Genomic DNA, 9,394 nt, shown 5'->3' with positions numbered 1-9,394 from the left:
GAGGCCAGGAAACAAAACAACAACCCTGCTAAAACTAAGACTATTAGGGAAATGAACAAGGGACGTATCCAGGAGGTCAATGACCACCACCAGGAGGTAAGGTCTAATCCTCCTTGGTAATCCTCCACATTAAGACTGGCCAACTGTAGGACTTTATCCATAGCATGCCTAACTACATGCGTCCTATTTATGACAATAGTACAGCACTCTGAAGAATTTAGCACTGTGCAGAGGCCACCCTGGGCTGCAAAGAGATAGTCAAGACCCATACGGTTATACCGAGAAACTATACTTAATTCATTAATTTGATCCTGCAATGCATTGACTACCACATTCAGCTCATGAACTAAAACATGGAGTAGAGACTGAAGTCTCCGGGTAGCCATGCCCAGTTCAGTAATACCCGCTACCGGACCCCCAATTGGAATCCAGGCCGTAGCAGAAAGGGCTACAAGTCTCTTTTTAGTCAGAGGATAAGTAGAGTTAATATACTGGAGAGCTAATTCAATCGCCTCATCCTCTGTGGCAACGGAGGAAGGTAAGGACAAGGCCTCTCGCTTAGAGCGGTGCGGGGATGGTGGCCTGAGGAGAGGAATAACTTTAGGAAAATAATTCAAAGTTACCAATACACAAAATTCATATGTGGGGGGAAGAATCATGTGGAGGACATTATCACAAAGCCAGTAATGACCAAGGAGAGGGCGAGGAAAGTTCCCAATAAATGTTGGCACAGGATGGACACTAGGATGCCCATAATGCGAGCCCCTATCCCAGGGGGAACTAAGAAGAAATGGAGACTTTGTACACCATAGGTGCCAATCCCCAATTGTGACAGACTGCTCATATGTTGCAACCCTTTCATACCCCGGGGACTTATGAAAGTAGAAAATAGGCCGGGACACTATAGTCTTCTCAGTAGTAAGGTTAGGAGCCAGATAATCACCTTGGTCATAATCTGCAGGTATGGTAGTAGGGCACATAGGAGTACCTGGAGAGACTACCCACACAGATTCCCCTTTTTCTGGGAGAACATTAGTATAGTTACAAGGAATGGGAAGAACAGTTGAGATGCTTCTTGTTAAACAAAACACTCCAGAAGCTGGATAGGGAGACGTAAAGACTGGCCTTAGAGAAGATTCAGAGGGGGAAGTAGCATTATAAAAGGACCACCAAGTATAATCCTGGCTCCAAGGGCCTGAACTCGAAAAGTAGGGAGGTATAAGAGCTGGGAGCTGCACAGGAACAGGAACAGCTGGGACATCTGTAGTATAAGGAGAAAATCGGGAACACACAATACAAGGGGAAGTAATCTTTGCCTGGCTAATTAGTTCCTGGACTGAGTGTAACCAAAGGTTAGAGCGAGTTGGGGTATTAGGAAAAAGGAGGCAAGGGGTAGAAAACAACAAAAGCATCCAAACTACTAACATTTTCTTTCTTCCTAATCTAAAACAAATACAGCAACTAATTAAGCAATAATATTTCAACAGTCTGTGCTAATCACAGATTATTCTCATATAATGTTCTCAGTCTTTGAGTTCTTATACCAGTTGGGATAAACCCTCAACTGACAAGGATCAAGCTCTCAAATTCCAAGAAAGCCAGAATCAGAACAAGAAAGAGTCTCAGTGTGAAGCCGAAGTTCAGCAGCTCCTGCAGTATGCAGTTGACCCTTCTTTTCAGCTAGTAGATTCTTTGGTTCGGGTCAAGCGCAACTTCAATGGCTCCGCTGGATCACTTTCTGCTCTCCACTGTCTAGGCTCCGTCTGATCCGTGCTGGGCTCAGTCTGGTCAGCAGACTTAATTCGAGACCAATGGACCCATGGAGTTATCCCTGCAACCTTCACAGCTGTAGGGGTAGAAAGCAAAACAGTAAAAGGTCCTTTCCATCGGGGCCCCAAAGGCTGGAGCCTCCAGTCTTTCACCCAAACTCTATCCCCTGGCAGGAAGGAATGTACCTGAGCCTGGAAGGGGACAGGGTTTATTTCTCTCACATAAGACTGAAGCTCAGAAATTATCCTGCCCAAGAGGGCTACCTGCTCCTGCACCTGGGCAGACCCTAAAATCCCTATGTCTCCCTTAATTCCCTGCAAAATAGCTGGGGGCTTCCCATACACAATTTCAAAGGGAGAGAGGGCTGTTCCTTTAGTTGGGGTGCATCGGAGGCGGAAGAGGGCTAGTGGCAGTGCCTGTGGCCATTTCAGTTGGGTTTCCTGACAAATCTTTGCTAGGCTATTTTTCAAGGTTCTGTTTGCCCGCTCAACCTGCCCTGAACTCTGGGGACGGTAGGCACAATGCAATTTCCAAGTAATGCGCAATGCGCGGGACAGGGCCTGAAGTGTAGCTTCAACAAAGGCGGGACCATTATCTGAACCTATGGCAAGGGGCAGTCCATACCTGGGGATGACATCCCTAAGGAGGGCTCGAGCTACTTCTGTGGCTTTCTCAGTAACTGTAGGATATGCTTCCACCCACCCAGAAAAGGTACAGACCATGACCAAGAGGTATCGGAGCCTACCGCTCCTGGGCATTTCTGTGAAGTCTATAACTAGAGACTCAAAGGGTGTTAATCCTCTGGACTGAACTCCTGGTGGAATACGGGGTCCCTGACGAGCATTATTCTGAGCACAGAGAGTACATCGGGCAGAGGCAGTGGCAACCAGACTATCCAATCCTTCCAGCACCACTACTCGACTGAGTAGGCGAGCTAGTGCTGTTTTTCCTAAATGTGACAGGTCATGAGCTTGAGACACTACAGGCCAAGCTAGGTGGCGTGGCACCAGAACTCTGGTATCAGGGAGATGTAACCAGCCATCAGGTCTCCTTACTGCACCTTCCTCTTGAGCCCATTTCTCTTCCATTTGGGTATACATAGGTGTCCATTCTTGCAGTCGAATTTGGAACAGGGGAGTCACAGTACTTGCTGAGGGTCCTCGAGCAGCTTCCTTGGCCACCCGATCAGCATGACGGTTCCCTCGGGCCACTGGAGTATCTATCCTTTGGTGTCCCCTGCAGTGAATGACAGCTACCTTCTTAGGGGCCCAAACAGCCTCTAGCAGCTGAAGTATTTCAGGTCCATACTTAACAGGTTGGCCTGTGGCATTTATGAGTCCCTTTTCCTTATACAAAGCTCCATGAGCATGTAGAGTTGTGAAGGCATACTTGGAATCAGTATAAATGTTGGTTACCAGTCCTGCTGCTAGCTCCAGAGCTCGTATGAGGGCCACAAGTTCTGCTTTCTGGGCTGAAGTTCCTTGGGGCAAGGCTCTTGCTTCTATCACCTTGTCCTCTGTCACCACAGCATAGCCTGCCAATCGCTTGGAGTTCTCCACGTAACTGCTTCCATCTGTGAAATAAATTACATCTGGGTCCCTCCACAGAACATCTTTGAGATCTGGTCGACTGGAGTACACTTCATCCATGGTTTGGATACAGTCATGATCCGGTGGTCCCTCAGATGCTGGCAAAAGAGTGGCAGGATTGAATGTAGCCACTGTTTCCAGGTGTATCCGTGGATTCTCACACAAACTGGCTTGGTACTTAACCATGCGGTTATTTGTAAACCAGTGGTTGCCCTTATACTCCATGAGGGTGAGAACTGCATGGGGGACTTTAACAACCAGTTCTTGCCCCAAGGTCAGCTTATCAGCTTCCTGGACCAGTAAGGCTGTTGCTGCAATAGCCCTCATGCAGGCTGGCCATCCTTTAGCCACTCCATCCAGCTGTTTAGACAGGTATGCAACAGGCCTCTGCCAGGATCCCATCATCTGGGTCAGCACACCCAGAGCAACCCCCTGTCGCTCATGGACATACAGTGAGAAAGGTTTCTCCACATCAGGAAGACCTAACGCAGGGGCTTGGAGTAGGGCTTTCTTAATAGCAATGAAGGATTGTTGAGCAGTAGGTCCCCATTCAAATGGTTCCTTTTCACCCCCCTTTGTGGCCTGGTAAAGGGGTTTCGCCATCAATGCAAAATTTGGAATCCAAATTCTGCAGAATCCGGCTGCTCCCAGAAATTCTCTAACTTCCCTTCTGGACTTGGGTTGGGGAATTGCAGCAACTGCTTGCTTCCTACTGACATCCAGTCTCCGACTTCCCTGGGAAATGCAAAAGCCCAGATACTTCACTTCTGACTGACAAGTTGGGCCTTTGAGCGTGAACCTTATAGCCTGCATCCAAGAGTAGCTCCAGCAATTCTCTGGTAGCCTCAAACACTCTTCCTGAGTCACTGCTGCAATCAGGAGGTCATCTACATACTGGAGTAAAACTCGCCTGGAAGGCTCAGATTTAAAAGTCTTAAGATCTTGTCCTAGGCTGTCCCAAAAATGGTGGGGGAGTTCTTGAACCCCTGTGGCAGGCGGGTCCATGTATACTGAAGCTTCCTTCCTGTTACTGGGTTTTCCCATTGAAAGGCAAAAAGCAGTTGACTGGCGGGGCCACCCGAATACAAAAGAAGGCATCTTTTAAATCTAGTGTCGTGAAATGGGTAGCTCCAGAAGGTATCAATCCTAGCAGGACATATGGATTAGGCACTACAGGGTGTATGAGATAGTAGATTTGTTGACCACTCGTAAGTCTTGGACTGGCCGGTAGTCCTCAGTCCCTGGCTTCTGAACTGGCAACAGTGGCGTATTCCATGGAGACTGACAAGGACGAATAATTCCATGGGATAACAAACGATTCAGATGTGCTTGAATCCCTTCCAGAGCCTTTCGGGGAATTGGGTATTGGCGAAGATGGATTGGCCGGGCACTTGGAAGTAAATCTACATGGACAGGAGGAATATTTCGGGCCAACCCTGGGGGATTATCTTCTGCCCATACCCCACTGACCTGAAAGCTGTCTGCCAGGGGTAGGTCAACTTGGCCATGCGACTGATGCAGCCGCCATTCTTCTTCAAGGGGGCAGCAGAAACTCAATATACCCTTAGGGCTGGATGTCGGGGGCTGAAAGGAGACTGAAGTCTGGCTATCAGAGTCAAAGGAAATTTGGGCCCTAAGCCTGGACAGCAGGTCTCGACCTAACAAAGGGATTGGACAGTCTGGCATATACAGGAATTCATGAGTGACTGTGTGTGAGCCTAATTGGCATCTACGGGTCGTCAGAAAGGGCCTCCGGTTCTGCACCCCCGTGGCTCCCACCACTCGGACAGTTTTTCCAGACACAGGCGCTAATCGCTCCGTCACAACAGAATGTTCAGCTCCTGTATCAATCATGAATGGAATTGAGCGGCTCCCTATAGTTAACTTGACCATAGGTTCCTGGGAGCCCAGTTTGTAGGAACCCGGTCTGTCCTATTCGTCCCATTCTGCCATCTCGGCTATCCCAATGATGTCAGATTCAGCAGGCTCATATCTTCCCTCTCGAACTCGGCCTCGGCTTCCTCGATCTCCTGGTCCCCTTCTCAGTCCCTGGCGCCTCTGGGGGCATTCATCTTTCCAGTGCCCTCTTTCCTTACAGTAGGCACACTGGTCCCTCTCAATCTTGGTCTGGGATTCTCCCCCCTTGGCCGGGATTGATTGAAGGAATCTCGGGGCCTGGCTGGTGGTCCGGGGTCCCACTTTGGCTTCCCATTAGCTAGAGGTCGACCTCGGTTAAGGGTGGAATTAGTAATGGCTGCCGCTAAAAGGTCGGCCTTCTTCTGCATCTTCCGGTCAGCCTCTCGGCGCACCTCCTGATCCCTATTAATGAAAACCTTGGTTGCGATCTCATTAGCTGGGTGGTATTCATCCCTGCGAATCCCTCCTGACGCTGCAACTTCTTCCGGATATCTGGCATACTCTGGGCCACCAATGCGCTATTCACCATTCTCTGGTTTCTAGTGCCTCAGGGTCAAATGGGGTGTATGTTCTGTAGGCTTCAATTAGTCGCTCTAAAAAGGCCCCAGGGGATTCAGTTGCCCCTTGGAGAATTCAGAGACATTTGCCAGATTAATGGGCCTCTTTATGCCTTTCCCTCATACCTTCCAGCAAGTCCCGGCAATAGCCAGACAACAGTTCATAGTGCTGCCCATTATTTGGATCCCAAGCTGGAGCTGCGCGAGGGAACCGAGCTCTAACCCATTCCTCTAGGTTCTGTGTCCCTCGGGGGCACGCGCTCGCGTGATGGCCTCAGCATTTTGCAAATCTTCCGCCTCTCCTCAGTTGTGAAGAGGGTCAGGAGAAGTTGTTGACAATCAGTCCAGGTTGGGTTATGGGTGGCCATAATGCTAGCCACTAGGTCCACCACTGCCTGAGGCTTTTCAGTATAAGAGGGGTAATGCGTCTTCCAATTCAGGAGATCGGTGGTTGTGAAGGGTACATACTGGTAGGCCTGTGCCTGCATAACCTGACCCTCATTATTAGGATCCGGTCGAGTGGTGGTTACCTGACGCAGGGGCAGAACTCTCGAGGAGGTGGGAATGGAACCTGAGGTAGAGCTAGGAGCTACCCTCCTATCATGCTCAAAGGTGATTGCAACAGGTCTAACCCATTCAGTGGAGGTGTGTTGAACCCCTGAGGGATGGGGAGGGGTACTCATAGACTGAGAGGTGGTCACAGGTGATTCAGTCCATTGAAAGGGATGCCGGGCCCCTAATGAGTGGGTAGGGGTACTAGAGGGAAAGGCTGGGCTGTCGGGAGTTGAGGAGTCAGGGGGTGCAGCCCAAAGCGGGTCTTGGGAGGTTAACAGGGGAGAATGTGGCAAAGGAGGGTAGAGGTTGGATGAAAGGTCCACCCTAGGATGTGACGGGGTTTGCACAGAAGAGAAGCTATCCGGAGAAGCCTGTGCTGGAGAGGCTTGGGCTGGGCGGCGTGGATCTCTGGGGGTGGCACGGAACCCCAACAATGGGCCATAGGTGGTGGCTCAAGATCTGAGGGGTCATCAGAGAGTATGGGTTTTTCGGGCAGGGTAGGGGCGGAAGCCACCGATTGGTGGTAGGCTTCCTGGGGCTCTTTCCCTCTTCCAATTTAGATTTTCTAATCTTCTTTGAACACGGCCCTAACATGAATTTACGGGGATCCCATATAAGTTTTCAACCAAGAGGGAGGGTCAGTCACAAGGCTGTCCCAGGAATCTATATAGGGGAGTTGTTCAGAATATTCTGGTTCTCCTACAATTATGCTGTAGACCTTCCGGATTACTTCAATATCTAAGCTGCCACCAGGGGGCCACCCCACTCCCATAGATGGCCACTCAACTTCACACAAGGTTCTTAGAGTACTTGAGCTTAAAGTCTGTCCATAATCATTAATTAAAAATCCTTTCTTGAAATTCTTAAGCATACAATCTAGGGGAGTATCAATTTGTCTAGACGATTTCCCTCCCATAATGCTTACAGTTACAACACACAAAAGGGAGGGAGTTTTTGAGAGTGCAGTAAGGGGTCCACACTCTCGAGACACAAGGTAAGACAGACAACAATCGCTTCCTTCTGTCACTGGCCAATTGAACTCGCGTTAATTGGAAACGCAGTTATAAGAAGTCCGCACTCATTTAACATTCATTCATGCATCACACATTCTGCACAAAAAATCCCACCCAACAATTTCAAATTTCTCAGATACAGATAAGCTCAAGCGGTTTCGCTTCTAATCTCCACTAGACTAAAAGCTACTAAGGTCTTCGCTGAGAGTTGATCAGACTCCCCTTCCTTCAATTTTTGAGGGGCTGGTTTACAGTTTCCTAGCTAGGATTACAATACAGAATACAGAATACATACCCGGCGAATGTTCTCCAGTCAGTTGGGTGCCAGAAATCGCTGCAGGGTTCGAAATCCCACCGCTGCCACCAAGAATTGTTGCAGGAATGGATGCATGAATTACCCCTATTGTTAGCAGAATCTGTGGTACTTCAGGAGTCAAGCAGCACACACCAGAATGAGGGAGAAATCTTCTTTATTTGCCAGCAAACAAAGCAGGACATCAGCATTAAGTCTCTTCTTCTCTTTCTCAGCTCTCTGTGTCTTTGTGGCTTCTGTCTCAGCTGCTTCTCTCCTTCTGCTGTCTCTCCCTCTTCTGTCTGTTCCTTCTGCTCTCTTTCTTCTGACGTAAGCTGCTTCTACTCCCACTTAAATACAGTCCTAAGCCCCCTCCTAGCCCCCCTTACTTTCCAGATGGTAAAGAATAGATTGGTTACCTTGCCTCAGCCAATCATTACTTTAAAAATATCAGTTACATAGGTTTGATATTTCTCAAACTGACCTATGACCTGGAGCCTCTCAAACCAGACATTGTGGCTCCCAGTCTCTTACATTTTATTATGATTAACTTAGGTTCATTGAGGGGCGAAGGGGCCAATCTGACATTAATTATTCTCATATTCCTAGTCTGGTTCATACTAACTACTAACTGAACTCTGGCATTCATTAAGGGGTCAAGGGCCAGTCTTACTTAATAACATACATATCAGTTATTACTTTCAAGACCCATTCCTACATTTACCTATAATTAATCAAGGAGAAGAGAGTTGACTAGTCCTGACCTCTTTTCACCTATCAGCTTCATACATCAAACCAGCCAGAACTATGGCTAAGTCAAACCATATGCTGATCTTTTCACTGCAGCCCTACTCAGAAAGTCAGACAGAGAGTTGAACAGACATTCCACACAGAATTATTAATTTACACAGAATACAGCATATTCTAAAGTAAGCATCCTTATAAGGACATATTCTACATACTTATAATGGTCTCTATATCTATATCTAAGCTATCTCCTTATAACAAAATCTACATATCAAGAACTTCTAAAATTATTTCAGCTTTAAACTACTTTTAAACTACAGCATGTCTGGCTCATGCTTTGTTCATTCATAATAGTATCCCCTCAAGATTTAATAGTATACAGATGTGCTAGCATTAACAATCCATCATTCACAAAGGACAGAGTTTCATTTCTCACTGACCTTTCTAACCTTTAAGCTTGGCAAACGTAATCTAAACCAGATGACATTCCTCCATCACTTGCAGAACTGAAAAAGTTGAATTCAAGCATCAAGCTTTTAAACACCAATTAATATGGCTTCTTATATATAATTATGCCCATGGCTGCCTCACTGTGTCTCCCTGCTCTCTGCAAGATGCCCCCTTCCCAGGAAAGAGGGGGGGGGGGGCAAGGTAAAAGCTTCTTTTCTTCTCTATATTTACAATAGGACCCGAAGTGGTGAACTGGATTAGGAACTGGTTGACGGACAGAAGCCAGAGGGTGGTGGTGAATGGAATTCGATCGGAGGAGGGAAAGGTGTTCCTCAAGGATCGGTGCTGGGACCGATTCTGTTCAATATATTTGTGAGTGACATTGCCGAAGGGTTAGAAGGTAAAGTTTGCCTATTTGCGGATGATACTAAGATCTGTAACAAAGTGGACACCTGGGAGGGAGCGGAAAACATGAAAAAGGATCTGAGGAAGCTAGAAGAATGG

This window comes from Microcaecilia unicolor, chromosome 8, assembly GCF_901765095.1.
Source record: "Microcaecilia unicolor chromosome 8, aMicUni1.1, whole genome shotgun sequence".
In the NCBI taxonomy this organism is placed as follows: Eukaryota; Metazoa; Chordata; class Amphibia; order Gymnophiona; family Siphonopidae; genus Microcaecilia; species Microcaecilia unicolor.
The sequence above is the reverse complement of the archived record's forward strand: the minus strand, read 5'-3'. Positions refer to the sequence as shown.